The sequence below is a fragment of the Tinamus guttatus genome, unplaced genomic scaffold, assembly GCF_059628265.1.
Source record: "Tinamus guttatus ecotype Peru unplaced genomic scaffold, ASM5962826v1 Tinamus_guttatus_pri_ptg000477l, whole genome shotgun sequence".
Taxonomy (NCBI): domain Eukaryota; kingdom Metazoa; phylum Chordata; class Aves; order Tinamiformes; family Tinamidae; genus Tinamus; species Tinamus guttatus.
In genome coordinates this window covers 414206-430418 of record NW_028289011.1, presented here as the reverse complement: position 1 = coordinate 430418, position 16213 = coordinate 414206, and positions in this window count along the sequence as shown.

Sequence of the window (16213 nt, the reverse complement as noted above, 5' to 3'; positions counted from 1 at the left end):
ATGGGAGGGAATGTTTGTGAAAGAGAAGAAAAAAAAGTGAAAGCATGGAAAAATTATTAAAGTAGAGGAAAATGTGGGAAAAACGTGGGAAGAAGTGGCAAAGTGTAAGAATACCAGTAAAAATTAATCTGTGGGGAAAACACCCAAAGCAGGAGAAAAATTGACCATGTGTGAAGCCTTGTGGAAGGGTCCAGGGTCCCCCACATCTCCAGCATGCCCTTGCACTCAGAAGACGTCTGTCCCCAGGGAGGAGGGACGCTCCTGCCTTCTTGTCACCGCCGGGTGCCTGCAATGTGCCCCTGCTCTGCTGCCTGTTGCTGAGGGTCCCCAAGGCAGCCCCGCTGTCTGCAGACCCCTCTCCTACCATGGAGCAGGCCTGCCTGCGCGGTGCCTGGAGACCCCAGCAAGGCTGCGCTTAGAGGTGAAGGTGTCACTGTCCTCGGTGAAAGTCTGATTGGGGCCAAGGGCAGGAAAGGACAAGAGACAACAAGGACAAGCAGCAGCAAAGGGAATTTCAAGAGAGTTTAAGGACAAACTAATAATAATTTTTGTAGTTGGGCAGCACTGGGACAGGAGCCAGGAGATTTTCCTGGTGAAACCACCTACCAACCTGATACAAGAGTAAAGTTAGCCCTTCCCAGAGCAACCTGGTTGCCTCCTACCTCAAGAGGAAAGCCTGTGTGCAAAAGGACAAAGCAGGGGATTCTGTAAACTCTCACTTTAGCAAGGGCATTGAAAAGGTTTCTCATAGTCTCCTAGTCAATTTGGTGAACTGATCTGCAGAGGATCAGTGGACCATAAGGGAGGTGGATGGAGCATCAGGCTCACTGAGAACAGTGATCAGCAGTACAGTGCTGCCAAGCGGCAGCTGACTGTTAGTGGCATCCCTCAGTGATCAGCATGTGGGACAGGACTGCTACATCATAACATCAAGTTAGTGAAGAAGTCCCTGTATCTGGTCAGCCTGTGATTTGACAGCCTGAGGTCACCCTTAGCCCGTTTCCTCTTCATATCCTCTAGGGGTGTGAAGGGTTTCTGGGCAGGGAGTGATAGAAGGTGTTAAGGGTGCAGCGACTAGAGCAGAGACCTTGGGGTGATGTGCCTCTCCCATTTCTGAAGCACGCTTGACTGTACATAAGGAGGACTAGGCCTAAGGCAGTGGTGGCATCCAGTTGTTTGGGCAGGAGGCTCCAAGGCCCCTTTGCAGCCCCAGCTCCTCTTGCCCCATGGTGCAGGCAGTGGCCAGAGAGCGCAGAGAAGGACCTGGGGTGCACAACAAGTTGACCAAGAGCCAGCAATGTGCCCTTGTGGCCAAGACTGTCCTTGGTGTTTTGGGCTGCAGTAGGAAGAGTGTTGGTAGCGGGTCCAAGGAGGGGATCCTGCCCGTCTCCTCAGGCCCTGGGGACGCCACGTGTGCAGGGCTGCGACCAGCTGTTTGTTCCCCAGGACAGGAGGGACATGGAGCTGCTGTGGAGAGTGCAGTGTAGGGCTCTGGAGACAATGAGGGGATGGGAGTATCTTTACTGTGGGGAGAGACTGTGAGAGCTGGGTCTGTTCAGCCTGGAGGAGAGAAGGCCAAGAGGGATGTTATTAAGCAGTAAAAATGCCTTTAAGGGAGGGTGTCAAGAGGAGGAGTCCAGACTCATTTTATTGCTGACCCATGCTAGGTGAAGGGGCAAGAGCCACAAGCTGGTGCACAGGAAGGTCCCTCTAAATAGGAGGAAAGAGCGGCTGGCGGTGAGGGTGACACAGCATCGGCACAGGTTTCCCAGGGGGTTGTGGACTCTCCTTCTCTGGAGACTTTCCAAATCCTCCTGGATGTGATCCTATGCAATGGGATTGAGTTTGGAGTAGGTGATCTCCAGAGGTGCCTTCCCGTCTCAATGCTTCTATAATTCTGTGATTCTGTCAGCGTGGGCCTTCCTGGAGCGCTTTGGAGAGGAAATGGCAGGCGGCCCAGGGCAGAGGCGTGAGCTGCAGAGGCAGTGGGAGGCAGCAGCAACCAGGAGGCAGGAGGAGCAGGAGCCAGGGTGCTGCAAGGGACGGGAAAGGCTGCGGGCAGCCAGAGGACACGAGTGTCACTCAATTCCAGCAGAGCAAATGGTCCCTGCACAGGAAACGCCAGTCTCCCAAGAAGCGGGCGGATCTTGCTTGGTGACCTGGTTCCTGTCCGTGGAAGTTTAGAATGAAACTCATCTGTTAACACAAAAGTGCAAATACTATATGCGAGAGAGGCACTTAAACAGGACACACTGCTTATAGCTGGTTAATGCTAGCACATTTGTTCCTGAATGTGCAGGGGTTTCTCCTCCATGCAAGCAGTTTCCTTAGCGCAGGGTGCCAGGTTAAGGGGAGGTGAGGGATTCTCACCGTCCAGCATCAGGAGTTGTTCACGTGTCATTCCCAGTCCCTACTCAGCTTATGAGTGCTAGGCCCTGTCATTTATAGCATTAGGAGGAAGAAGACATGGCCGTGATATGGTCATCCTCATAAGGTGATCCTTCCAGAATCTGCAGGCAAATTGAGTAAGATTCTCTGGGCTTTGCACCATGAGTGAGTCGAGTTGTGCCCTGTCAGTGGGTGCCTCTACAAGACTTTTCAGTTCCCTATTTGAGCAGTCCTTGAAAAGTACCTGCGATTTCTAACACATATTTGTGCGGCATTAGCGCCGGTTTGTGCCTATTTCAGGTGTTAACACTTTACTCACCCGTTCCGTATGTATTGGTGGCGGGGGAGAGATGAGTAGTGGGAGTGGATTACTCTAGGCCTGAGAAGAAAAGCATGTTGTTGCTGTGTGGAGCAGCTTGTCTTGTGCGAAGAGCCCAAGAGCTCCACTTGCTTTGGGGGTGCGCAGGTGCAGCTGGCAGCTGCTGCAAAGGCATCGCCCCCTCCTTGGAAGGAATGGCCAGAGGAATGGCTCAGCATGGGCTCTTTCCCTTGGGGCAGGTGGAATGAGGAGACACGTGCAAATGCTTGGTGAGCAGGAGGTGTGTGAGCATGGAGGTGTGCTCAGCAAGCTGTGCCAAGAGGCCGGCAGGAGCCTGCACGCACTGTGCGTCAGGACTGCTTGCTGCCGGGTGCGAGCGCAGTGCCCGTTGTGGTCTGTGCAGAGCTGCAGTGGCCTTGCTTGCGAAGCTGCAGCCCTGCTGGCTTGCTGCGTATGGCAAAGGGGTCAAAGGAGGCCCTTGCTCCCTGCAGCTGTGGAAGATGAGGATATGGGTGGGTGCCTTTTGTTGTGCCTGAGGGGCCTGAAGAGAGGTCAGTTTGTGCCAAAGCTGCTCTCCTCCTTTCCCCTGGCCTTGGTGGTGCTGCAGGTCAGGTACTGCTGGTGCTTTGCTTCCAAGGCCCAGTGTATCCCTGTGTTCCATGCTGCTGGAAGGAGTGAACATCATGCCCTGCTTGGGACACCTGTGGTTCCTTCAGGATCTGAGGCTGCCCTCTTGGTCTGTCTCCCGAAGCAAGAGCCATGCAGAGATGCAGCGGAAGAAGGGCATCTTCTCTGGGAAAAGCAGAAGAGAGGGCTAAAGCAGTGAAGCAGGACTGGGGCGAGCGTGTGAGTGAGGGCTGGTCTCTGCAGGTGGTCATTGGCCGCAATGAGCCAGGCTGTTGGGCGCACTCAGCTGCTCCCCGTGTGCCGCGCGACTCCCGCTGGGCCTGGCACTGCTGCCTTCCAGCTCATCAGCTGTGGCAGACGGTGCAGCTTGAGATGGAACAGCGCTCTCCCATGACCTTGAAGGACCAGTGAATACTGGTCCTCCGTTTGCTATTCCAATGCAAAACTTACTTCAGGGAGTAATTGGAGATGACACGGAGTCAGCCTGCTACTGGCACGTGTCAGGCCACGAATCCATAGCTGATGGAACGATCTTGCCTGTAATTAGTTAGAATGCTGGCTCATTTAGCAACTGTATTTGCATGCTTTTTGTAAATAAGCAATTATATCCAGGACAGTACAGTATGTAAGTTGTATCTGATGTTCAATAAAAGGTCTTTGGTGCATTACACTGGAGTCCATGCACATCATATGCTGCAAATGGAGCCCAATGTGGGGCATGAACAGTCAGGAAGCTCACACAGTCTGAACCCGTCAGCGCAGTCCAGGTGAACCAAGAACGGAGCAGAAAGAGCTGCAGTGTGCACCCATCATGTGAGCGGCCTGGGAACCCTGGGAGGTGGAATGTCTCAAGAGCAGAAACACAGCCTGGATGTGCTGCAGCGCATGATGTGCAAGCAGAACCGGGACGTCTCCAGGAAACACCTAACAACTCTGTTAGAATGGATCCAGGATAAGGTACCTATCTTTCTGAAAGAAGGCCCATTTCAGCAAGAGGTGTGGTAAGATCTCGGAAATTGCCTTAAGGAGGCGATGGCAGATGGTGGTGCAGCTGCAGTAAAACGTGTGACCACCTGGTGGCAGATGATGCTTACCCTGAAGGCAGCGGGGGGCCTTCCGAGTGATAAGACTGACCAGAAAGAAACACCACCACCGTGAACACCACCATATGAGGGGGTGGCTGACCCCGCAAGTGATGATCCGTTTGACCTTAGTTCTGAGGGCTTGGAGGAAGAACAACAGCTTCCAGCGTGGTGGAGACCTGTGACCTTCACCCATGACCAGGTCCTCAGCACAGTCATCACTAACGCACGGACAGTGGTGGATATCATCATTGAGAAGGTTTACCCCATTGTAGCCCTGGAAATTAACACTAACAAATCTGTGTTCTAAACACCCACGTCCCTCTCTCTCCCCCATTCCCCGGACCACTGAATGTGGGAGAGTATGTCTGATAAAAAATGCTAAAAAACGGCAATTGATAGATTTCGAAGCCTGTGTTTTAGTATCAGAGCTGGCACTCGTATGCGAAGATGATGCCCTTAAGGCAAGCAAAGTTTGTCTTGATACCAAGGAGGGCGTGTGCCATTTTGAGATCAATCCATAGAGTAATAATAAAACTGCATTACCTTATGCAGGGAAAGGGTGTGTATGTTGTAGACCAATGTGTAAATGCTTGCTAATTAATTAATGAAATTTATGACCAGACTGTGTTTAATGACTCTAATACGTGTGCTTGCAATGTAGTTATTGTAGTTATCCTGGTGCTGTTTATCTGCAGCTGACTAAAGACGACTTTGTGGTATTAAATAGGGAATTCTTATGGATGCAAGCCGCTCTGGCTGATTATTTAAATGAGATACATTATACACCCCCACGACATAAACTGTTACATTCCCCCTCTCAAACTGCATTGCAGCCAAGGATCCCATGTGTTCCTGTTCCCGTTAAAAGTGCACACACATTGTTTCTGGACGGATCAGGGAAAACACATAGAGCTCTGGTTGTATGGAGACGAACAGATTCGTTATACTGGCAATCAACTATTTTAATGTTTGAAGGATCCACACAAACTGTTGAACTATCAGCGGCCTTGCACGCCATTGAATTGCTTTCACCTGAACCACTCAATGTTGTTGCAGATTCTGCATATGTTGTAGGTATTGCTCAACACATTGAAGATACAATGGTAAAAGAGGTCACTAACAAACAACTTTTTCCCTTGCTACTGAAATTAGCTACGCTGCTTTAAAATCGTGTACGTTTATATTTTAAAATGAATGTACGGTTCCATACTACTCTACTAGGAGCAATAACTCAAAGAACTGCTATGGCAGACAAACTGACATCGGCAACAGTACTACCATGCAGTTTTTAGCAAGCACAATTATCTCACAACTTCTTTCATCAAAAGGCCTCTTCCTTGTCTAAACAATTTCCTCTGTCCCAAAAGCAAGCCATGGATATTGTCCGTGCATGCCGTGACTGTCAACATATTACACCAGTATCATCACATACAGGAGTGAACTCTTGAGGTTTACAGGCTAATGAGTTGTGGCAGAGCGATATCACACATATATGGACATGGGGCCGACTGCGTTATGTGCATGTTAGCGTGGAAACTTTCTCAGGGTGTCTGGTAGCCTCTGCACGTACGGGAAAAAAAGCACACAATGTGAAATGCCCCTGGTTAAGATGTTTTGCTGCTATGGGCCTTCTGAAAAGAATTAAAAATGATAATGGTCCTGCTTATGTTTCACAAACAATATCTATTTTACTACAACACTGGAGTATACAACATGTTACTGGTATATTGCATTCTGTCACTGGAAAAGCCATTATCGAATGTGTCCATGGGACTCTCAAGGCTATGACACATAAATGAAAAAGAAGGAATCCTATGGACCATGTTACTCCACAGGAACAGTTAGGCAAAGCATTATAAGTGCTTAATTTTTTGAATCGTTCTGATCATCAGTTATTTGCAACAGCAGCTGCCCAACAATTTGGGTGGGTCCCTCCATTTGTGGCTCAACCAAAGGTATGGTATAAAGAATGTGGGGAGTCGCAATGGACTGGCCCCGTAGAACTAATAATGTGTGGAAGGGGATATGGATGTGTTCTTCTTCCCACAGGTCCTCGCTGGTTACCAGCAAAAACTGTAAAGCCTTACTTGACGACAGAGGAGTCACAGCCACAGGAGAATTGCAGCCAAGCACAGGAGTCGAAAACCAATGAGCCATTGGAGTGAATCATGAATCATTTTTCAACATTTGGTGCAGTAGGGAATAGATGTGGTGATGTTTGCAATTTTATTCTGTTATGTATATTGATCTTAACCTATATAATTAATAGTTTATGCTTTTCTGTGCATTGATCTCAACCTATATAATTAGTAGTTTATGCTTTTAACCTGTATGATTAATATGGATATCCAATATAGAATATTTTCGATGTTTGTATGTGTGATGAGTGAATCCTATGAGATGAGATAGTGAATAGCTATAACCTTCACACAAATTTACTGCATTCATAATGGGATCCATCCCCTCCAATTGTCAATAATGGCATATGGATTTTTTTTTTAAAAAAGAAACCTTTCTCAATTATTGACTAATAGCAACCATTCTGAGGCTAATTTGACCATTCTTCACATTCAGAAGGTTATGGTATGCATTTCACATCCATGTGTGTTTTTATTAGTATCTAATCTGAGTATAAGAAAGTGTAATGTTTTGTTTTGTGTAACAAGCACTAAACATAAAAAAGGGGAAGAATGTATATATGAATAAATATTATTATTAATATGAAGCATGTATATTATGAATATATATGTTTTATATATATTGACAAATATAATAATGAATGTAAAACATATATACTATGAACATATATAGTTCGTGAAAAGGAATATATATAAATAAATACAAGCATAGAAGCATACATATATCTAATATATATATATGGGTATATATATGGATATATGAAAAAATATAATTCATATATGAAAATATGTATATATATGTGAAAATATATATGAAAGTATATTATATATATTCATATATGAAAAATTATTAATGTATGAATAGATATGAATATATATGTGAATATATACGAATAAATATAATTACTCATATATATGAAATATGCAGGCCTTGATGAGAAGACTGCAAAAGGCTGAAGCCCAAATCAGGGCAGCTCCTTTTGTCAGCGGCCTGGCTAAACAAAACAGGGGGAGACGTGGCAGATGGTGCAGCTTGAGATGGAACAGCGCTCTCCCATGACCTTGAAGGACCAGTGAATACTGGACCTCCCTTCGCTGTTCCCATGCAAAACTTACTTCAGGGAGTAATTGGAGATGACACGGAGCCAGCTGATTACTGGCATCTGCAGGGCCACAAATGCATAGCTGATGGGATAATCTTGCACATAATTAGTTAGACTGTTGGCTCCTTTAGCAACCATCTTCACGTGCTTTTTGCAAATAAGGAATTATATCCGGGACAGTACGGTGTATAAATTGTATTTGATCCTCGAAAGAAGGTCTTTGGTACATTACACTTGAGTCCATGTGCATCATATGCTGCAATTTGCCAACAACCTCCTTCTCTTCCTCCTTACATGTCTGGTTTTGCCAGACACCACACTCTCATTCCCAACTCCAGAAGGGCGCAAGAAACTCCACTGCCTGGCATTGGAATGGATACACATTTCTACAAAAGAAACATTGTTCCTTTCTGGGTGTGGCTTCAGAGGTTCCCTTCGTGTCCAGGGAGCGATGGAACAAATGAAAGGAAGGAATGGAAGGAAGAGTAATGAAAGTAATGGGAAAAAAAGTAAGAAAAAAAGAATAAGAATAAAAAAGGATACGAATAAAAAAAAAGAAAAGAATAGGAAAAAAGAGAAAGAGAAAGGAAAAGGAAAAGGAAAAGAAAAAGGAAAAGGAAAAGAAGAAAAAGTAAAAGAGAAAGGAAAAGGAAAAGAAAAAGGAATAGAGAAAAAGAATGAGCAACCATAGTTCAGTATGAAAGTTTTTATAATAATCCATGACTGAATATGTGCTCGAAACTGCCATGCATCAATTTCCTTCTGGCATCCAGACTGAGGAGTGAACAGCAGCAGATGGCCACAGTGACCCAGACTCTTGTGTCCACACAGCTGGTCAACATCGGAAGGGCCCCAAGGGCCTGGGAGGCCGTTTCACCTCTCCCGGGCCCTGCAGAGCCAGGAGCCCAGAGCCGACCAGTTCCATATGGAAGGTGAGCGTGTGATTAAGGGCCTCGAATCTCTCTTATGAGCAAAGACTAAGCGAGAAGATTGAGGGGATCTTCTCCACATGTACAACTGGCTGAGGGGAGAATGTAAAGAGGATGGGGCCAACGTGTTCTGTGTGGTGCTGAGGGAAGGACACCTTCCCCCTGCATGTGGACACCTGGGCGGCTGCTGCACGCAAGGCCCTGCTGCACCCTGGGGACAAAGGTGCCTCTGGAAGCTGGTGCAGGGCAGAGAGCAGCTGTGGGAGACGCTCTGCCCTCGTGCGGCCCTGCAGCGCGGGGCCCTGCTCTTGGCAGCTCCTGCCTTCTCTGCGTGGCAGGGAGCTTGCAGCTTGCTTTGCTGCGCTCTGAGCCCTGCGCACAGGGAGGGCCCCTTGGCAAGGGCAGCTCCTCCGGCCCAGCGCTCACATGCAGTGCTCAGCATGGGCCTTCCTGGAGCTCTTTGTGCTGGAAATGGCAGGCAGCTCAGGCCACGGAAAGGCTGGGAAAGGCTGTAGGCAGCGCAAGGACACGAGTGTCCCACAGTATGAGCAGAGCAAATGGGCCCTGCACAGGAAATGCCAGAGTCACTGTGGAGCTGGAGGACCTTCCTTGGTGACCTGGTCCCTGTTCCTGAGGCTGCCAAGTGTGTCCCCCAGGGGCTCGGAGAGGTCGGCCCTGCATCTCCAGAGCCCATGTCCCTGGGGCACAAGAGCTTCCCTTTGCCTGTGGCTTGGGACTTATGGAGACACGTTGTGTGCGGCACCCAGAGAACTTGCCACCTGCCCCGTGGTGGGGCTGGAGTTTCTTCCACTTTGGGCATCCCCAGGGCCACGTGTGAATGGAAGTGCCAGAAGGTATCTTTTGCTGTCGCTCCCCTGAGCCTGGTGCACACAGGGCTCCACACAGAGAAGTGCAGAGGGATGCCTTTTGTGTCTGAGCTCGCTTGGAAAAAATACGCAACATACGAACAATGATACAGGAATATATATTTAAAAAACAACAAAAAAGAATAACAATAACAACAATAATGACAACAATAACAATAACAACAACAATGAGAGTAACAACAACAATATCAAAAAAAATATAAACAATATCAACAACTAAGAACTACTGTGACACTACAGAGAAAAAAATCCACAAAATAGTCCAGGGCTGGAGTCCTCATGCCCAGCGCTTCTCAGCAGCAGCCAGAGTGAAGGGGAGCTTGGTCTGCAAGGGAAAAGGAGGCGTGAGCAGGGCCGAGGAGCGGCTCGGGGGCTCCCGTGGAGCAGAGGCTCTTTGGCGGCTGCGCGGGCTCTTTGGCAGCAGCGCTGCCGTCATTGGTGCCCTGGCAGAGGCTTGGCGTGGCCAGCGCAGCCCAGAGGCCGGCAGAGGGGCTGAGGCAGCAGGTGCCCAGGCCTTGGGCGCTCCTGCGCCCTGTGCAGCTCTGCCCCGGCGCCGCGGCCCGCCAGAGCGCCCGCACACCTGGGCCAGGCTCCCGCGCAGCTGCTCCCCAAAGGCAGCGCGGAGCAGCGCCAAGGGGCCGGGCACAGCCCCAGCTCTGCCCGTGCAGCCGGCAGCAGGGGCCATACCTGGGGGCTGCAGCCGGAGCTCTCCCAGTCCATGGGCTCCTCCTGGCTGCAGCTGGCCAGGCCACTGCTCCCCATCATCTACAAGAGAGCAGGAGACCTTGGTGGGGACAGTGCGTGGGGAAGCACAAGGATAAGGGCATCCAGTGGCTGCAAGGACTGTACCTGGCTGCTGCTGTAACTGAGCCACTCCATCGGCTCAGACTCATTCCCCGTCAGCCCCCCATCCATCTGTGGAGCCTGTAAGACAGAAGGAAGCATTTGCAGGGCAGGTCACAGAGCTGGGTGGCTCTGGTCCCGTGGTTCCTCTTGCAGCGGGAAGCAGGAAAGCAGGAAGGGGCCAGGCTGAGCCCTAGCTCTCCCTGTTCAGATGGCATAGTGGCAATACCTGGAGGTTGCAGCTTGAGTGCTCCCAATCCATGGGCTCCTCATCATTGCAGCCAACAAGACTGAGGGTGCCCGGAGTCTGGAAGAGAGCAGGAGAGCACAGGGGGACGGTCATGGTGGCAGATCTGGCTCTGTGCACCGGGCCTCGTGTACCCTGCATGTGCGGGGCAGGCGGTGCACAGAGCCAGGGCGCCAGGCTCAGGCAGCAGCCCCCGAGGCCTTGGCCGCTCCTGGCCCTGGCGCAGCTCTGCCCCAGCACCCAGGCCTGCCAGAGCTCCCTGCCACCTCTGCCACCAGCCCTGCGGCTGCTCTCGCAGAGCCAAACACCAGCCGTCCCCACGCAGACTCTGCCTGCACGCACAGTACCTGCCCCGAACTCTCCCATTCCATCTCTTCAACGGGAGAGTTGTCCATTTTTCTTTAGTGTCCAGAGACTGCAAGAGAAAATCAGTTGTTGTCATTTGCAATTCTGAGAGCAGGGGGGGTCTCTGTCCCAGGAACCTCTTGGCGTCTCCATGCATGGGAGCGGTGGGGCATAGAGCAGGCACTGCTGGACCTGCCTGCAGAAGGCACCTTGCTCCTGGCAGACCCTAGGCAGGCGGGGAGCCCAATGAAAAGTGAAGGAGCAGAGAAAAGGGCAATGTGAGAGGTGTGAGTGCCAAGTGTCGCGCGGTGGCTTTGGAGCCTCCTTTGGGGAGCAGCCGCGCGGGAGCCTGGCCCAGGTGTGCGGGCGCTCTGGCGGGCAGCATGAATGAAGGACTACCATCTCTACATGTGCTTTGGTGAATTCCTGGCTCCAGAAATGACTTCTCAAGCAATCTCTCTTAAGCAGCTCTGTGGAGGGGAGTTTGGGAGGTCTGCTTGACAACAGGTCAAGCAGGAGGCAGCAATGTGCCCTTGTGTCAAGGATGGCCAGAGGGATGCTGGCCTTCACGAGGAGGAGTGTTGGCAGCAGGTGGAGGGGGCTGATCGTGCCCCTCTCCTCAGCTCTGCTCAGGCCACACCTGGACTCTTGTGTGCAGAAATATTGTGGGCTGCCCAGGACAAGAGGGATGTGGAACTTGCAGAGAGCGACCAGCTTAGTGCCACAAAGATGATGAAGGAACTGGAGCGTCTATCTTATGAGGAAAGAGTAAGCGATTTGGGCCTGTTTATCCTGGAAAAAACAAGAGTGAGAGGGGAACTTATCAAGAGGTACAAACAGCTGAGGGGAGGATGTAAAAAGGACAGGGCCAAACTCTTCTCGGTGGTGCCCAGCAATAGCCCAAGAGCTAAAGGGTGTAGATTGCAACACAGTTACAATGGATGCAAATTGCTACAAACTTTCAATGTGCATATGAGGAAGGGCTTTTTGACAGTTAGGGTGACGGAGCACTGGAAGCGAGTGTCCAGCGAGGTTGTGCAGGCTCCTTCTTTGGAGCTCTTCCAAAGCCTCCTGGGTGTGATCCTGTGCAACGCGCTGTAGGAGTCCCTGCTTGTGCAGGAGGGGGTTGGACTGATGATCTCGAGAGGTCCCTTCCAACGTCAACCCCTGTGTGACTGTGTGACTTGGGAGGGCTCCGCGGGCACCCAGGACGGCAGTGATGTTGGAAGGGCAGCGGTGGGGTTTTGTCAGGCCGTAAGGCCTCTTCTCTTGTGGCACCGAGTTGTCACCATGAGCAACTGGCAGATGGCCCTGCAGACGGCAGAGGGACAGAGCAGCCTCCATCGTAGTCCCCAGCACGGGGCCCTTCCTGGCAGCAGCCCATTTCTGCACCAGCTGCCTCCGGGGACACTGCCCCCCGTGACATGGTCCCTGAGCGTGTCCCAGCCCTGCAGGGCCCTGTGTCCCCCAGGGGCTTGTGGAGTTCGGCCCTGCATCTCCAGGCCCCGTGTCCCTGGGGCGCGACAGCTTCCCTTTGCCTGTGGCTTGGGCCCTGCGGGGACACGTTGTGTGCGCCACCCGGAGAGTTGAGAGCTGCCCCACAGTGGGGCTGGGGCTTCTTCCCCAGGGCCACATGTGAATGGAATTCCAGGAAGGAATTTTTTGCTGTTGCTCCCATGCCCCTGGTGCACACAGGGCTCCACACACACACCTGCGGTGGGGATGGTTTTTTGTGCCTGAGCTCACTTGGAAAAAACTGGCAACATATGAGCAATGATACAGGAATATATATTTAAACAAGAGCAAGAAAGAATAACAAAAACAATAATAACGACAACAATATCAATAACAGTAACAACAACAATATCAAAAACAATATAAACAATATCAACAACAACCAAAAACTACTGTGACGCTACATAGAAAAAAATCCAGAAAAGAGTCCAGGGCTGGAGTCCTCATGCCCAGCGTTTCCTGGTAGCAGCCTGGGTGAAGGGGAGCTTGGTCTGCAAGGGAAAAGGAGGCATCAGCAGGGCCGAGGAGCGGCTCGGGGGCTCCCGTGGAGCAGAGGCTCTTTGGCGGCTGCGCGGGCTCTTTGGCAGCAGCGCTGCCATCATTGGTGCCCTGGCAGAGGCTTGGCGTGGCCAGCGCAGCCCAGAGGCCGGCAGAGGGGCTGAGGCAGCAGGTGCCCAGGCCTTGGGCGCTCCTGCGCCCTGTGCAGCTCTGCCCCGGCGCCGCGGCCCGCCAGAGCGCCCGCACACCTGGGCCAGGCTCCCGCGCGGCTGCTCCCCAAAGGCAGCGCGGAGCAGCGCCGAGGGGCCGGGCACAGCCCCAGCTGTGCCCGTGCAGCCGGCAGCAGGGGCCATACCTGGGGGCTGCAGCTGGAGCTCTCCCAATCCATCGGCTCTTCTTGGCTGCAGCCGACCAGGGTGATGCTCCCCACGGTCTGGAAGAGAGGAGGAGACCTTGGTGGGGACGGTGCATGGGGAAGAGGAAGGGCAAGGGCATCCAGGGGCTACGGGGGCTGTACCTGGCTGCTGCCGTAACTGAGCCACTCCATAGGCTCAGGGTGGTCCCCTGAAGGCCCCCTATCCATGTGCGGAGCCTGTAAGAGAGAGGGAGGCATTTTCAAGACAAGTCCCAGAGCTGGGGAGGTCTGGCCCCAGGGCCCCTCTTCCTGCAGCGAGAATCGGGAAAGCGAGAAGGGGCCAACCCCATCCCCAGCTGTCCATGTGCACCCGGCAGCAGCAGCAATACCTGGAGGGCACAGCTAGAGGTCTCCCACTCCATAGGCTCTTCATCCTGGCTGCATCCAGCCAGGCTGTGGGTTCCTGGGCTCTGGAAGAGAGCAGGAGAGCATAGGGGGACAGTCATGGTGGCAGATCTGGCTCTGTGCATGGGGCCTCGTGTGCCCTGCGTGCACAGGGCAGGCGGTGCAAAGAGCCAGGGCGCCAGGCTCAGGCAGCAGCCCCCGAGGCCTTGGCCGCTCCTGGCCCTGGCGCAGCTCTGCCCCAGCACCCAGGCCTGCCAGAGCTCCCTGCCACCTCTGCCACCAGCCCTGCAGCTGCTCTCGCAGAGCCAAACGCCAGCCGTCCCCACGCAGCCTCTGCCTGCGCGCACAGTACCTGCACAGAGCTCTCCCACTCCATCTCTTCAACTGGAGAGTTGTCCATTTTTTTAAGTCTCCACCAACTGCAAAAGAAAAGGAGTCATTGTCATTTGCAGCCGTGAGAGCAGGTGTCTCTGCCCCAGCAGCCGCTTGGTGTCTCCGTGTGTGGGAGTGGTGGGGCACAGAGCTGGGCCTGCCCGCGGCAGCCTCCTTGTCCCCGGCAGGCCCTTTTGCAGTTGGGGAGCCGAGTGGCAAGTAGAGGAGAGAGAAGGGCAATGTCAGCGGTGTGAGCGCCAAGTGTCACGTGGTGGCTTTGGGGCCTCCCCTGGGAGGCATCGCGCAGGCTGCCCTGGAGCCCCGCAGCTCCCCTGCATCTTGTGGGCACCACGGGTGGCCCCTGGTGCTGCGCGGCCCTGCTGCTCACCTGGCCTTGCTGCTGCGTGGCCAGCACTGGGGCCACTGTGAGGCGCAGCCCTGGGAAGCTTCCGTGTTCCCGTGGCGATAACTGCCCCTCTGGGATGTTCCAGTGCTCCGTGGGGGGAGGAGGGCAGCGGCAAGGGCCAGGGGGGCCACCGTGAGGAAGGGTCTGCGTGTGCTGGACTCCCCCTGGCACTGCTGAGCCTGGCGGCAGAGAGCAGTGCGTGGCCTTGGGCTTCCTGGGTGCCAAGGAGGGCTCCTCACGCAGCCCCATGGTGCTGCTGGTGGCTGCCTGCCCAGAGGCCGGACTCCAACTGGGGCTCTGCTTACACCCCTGCAAGCAGCCTTGAATGCCTTCATCTTTCTTCCCTGCTCCACTCCTGCCCTTACCGCCTGATAGTCTCGAGACAGCTTTCTTTTCCATGGTCTAGACATGTTCCTTGGCAGTGCAATGAGTGCGAAGGGCAGTTGTGCCCAGGGCCGGGTGTGCATGTCCTCAACAGAGCCCTTGTGAGTTGGTGGTTGCCTGGGAGCCCCTGGTGTGCTGCTGGGCTCCTTTTCTTGTCCTGCCGCGCACCTTGCAGGCGCCATGTGCTGTGGCTGAGAGCAGCCTTGGTGCGGCTCCTGCACTGCTGCCCCTACCACGGCCTCCTCGGGCTGCAGAGGGCAGAGCAGGCACAAATGTGCCCTCAGCAGCAGCAGGGAGCTGCAGCTGCTGCAGCTCTGCCCAGCACTGGGCTACAATGCTCACTTGCTAATGGAGGTGATTTCCCAGCTTTTGGGTAAGGACAGGAAAGCCAAGGGCAGGTGGAGCAGGAGATCCCCCTCACGCAGAGGAAAATCCCTCCAAAATCAAGCAGTGCAACCCCTGCACCGAAGTGCTGGAGCCCAGAGGAGCATCTTGCTGCTCGCCAAGCTTGCTTGCTGGCATGCTGAAAGGGGCTCCCGCTGGACAGAGTAACCTCCTTCCTGGTCCCCAGATCTTGGCATCTCCCATGCCGACAGAAATGTTCTTCGCATCCCTGACATCACAAGCTCAGAAACAAGAACCCTGCTTATCCAGTGTCACCTTTTTCTAATTAAAGACCAAACTTCATAAATATATTTTAAAATTGCTGACTTTCCCAAGTATGGAAAAGCTGTGCTGTGCTTGCTGAAGCCAAGGTGCCTTCCCCCTTAACTCTATTGGTGCTGGGAGTGCAATTGCAGGCTGAGTGTTTGGCTCCAGTTTTATCTGGGGCAATGGGCCAGGGATTATAGACAAAGGGGATTTACCCTCCTCTCCCTCTGCCTTCCCCTTCCCCAAACACAGTCTCAGAATACAGAATTGGGATCGTGTCAAACCCTGGTTCCTTTGGTTCCAGCAGCAATTCAGCAGCACACAAAGAGTTAAATTATGGCATGAGAGTTTGGCCATGTGTTGAGAGGCCACTTGGCTTTTAGCGGAGGATCTCTAAGCCGTGCACCTGTTCCTGTGCTGCTCACGGCGGCATCAGGGAGGCCGGTGCGCAGGACAGGAGCTGCTCCCTGGGGCAGTGCAGCCCCGTGGCGCAGGGGACAGGGACACTGCATCCTGGGCACCTGTGCAGAGCAGGGGGGGTCTTTTCTCCCCTTTGGAAGCAGCTTGGGAAACAGCCAAATACAGGGGTGGAAAGCAGGTTTGGTTGAACTTCCCAGCAAGTGAACAAACTCCCAAGAGCTGAGTGCTTAGCTCTAGGTTAGGGGATCAAGTGCAGCACGGGCAGGTACCAGGACACGTAGCCCCTCTTCCCCCGC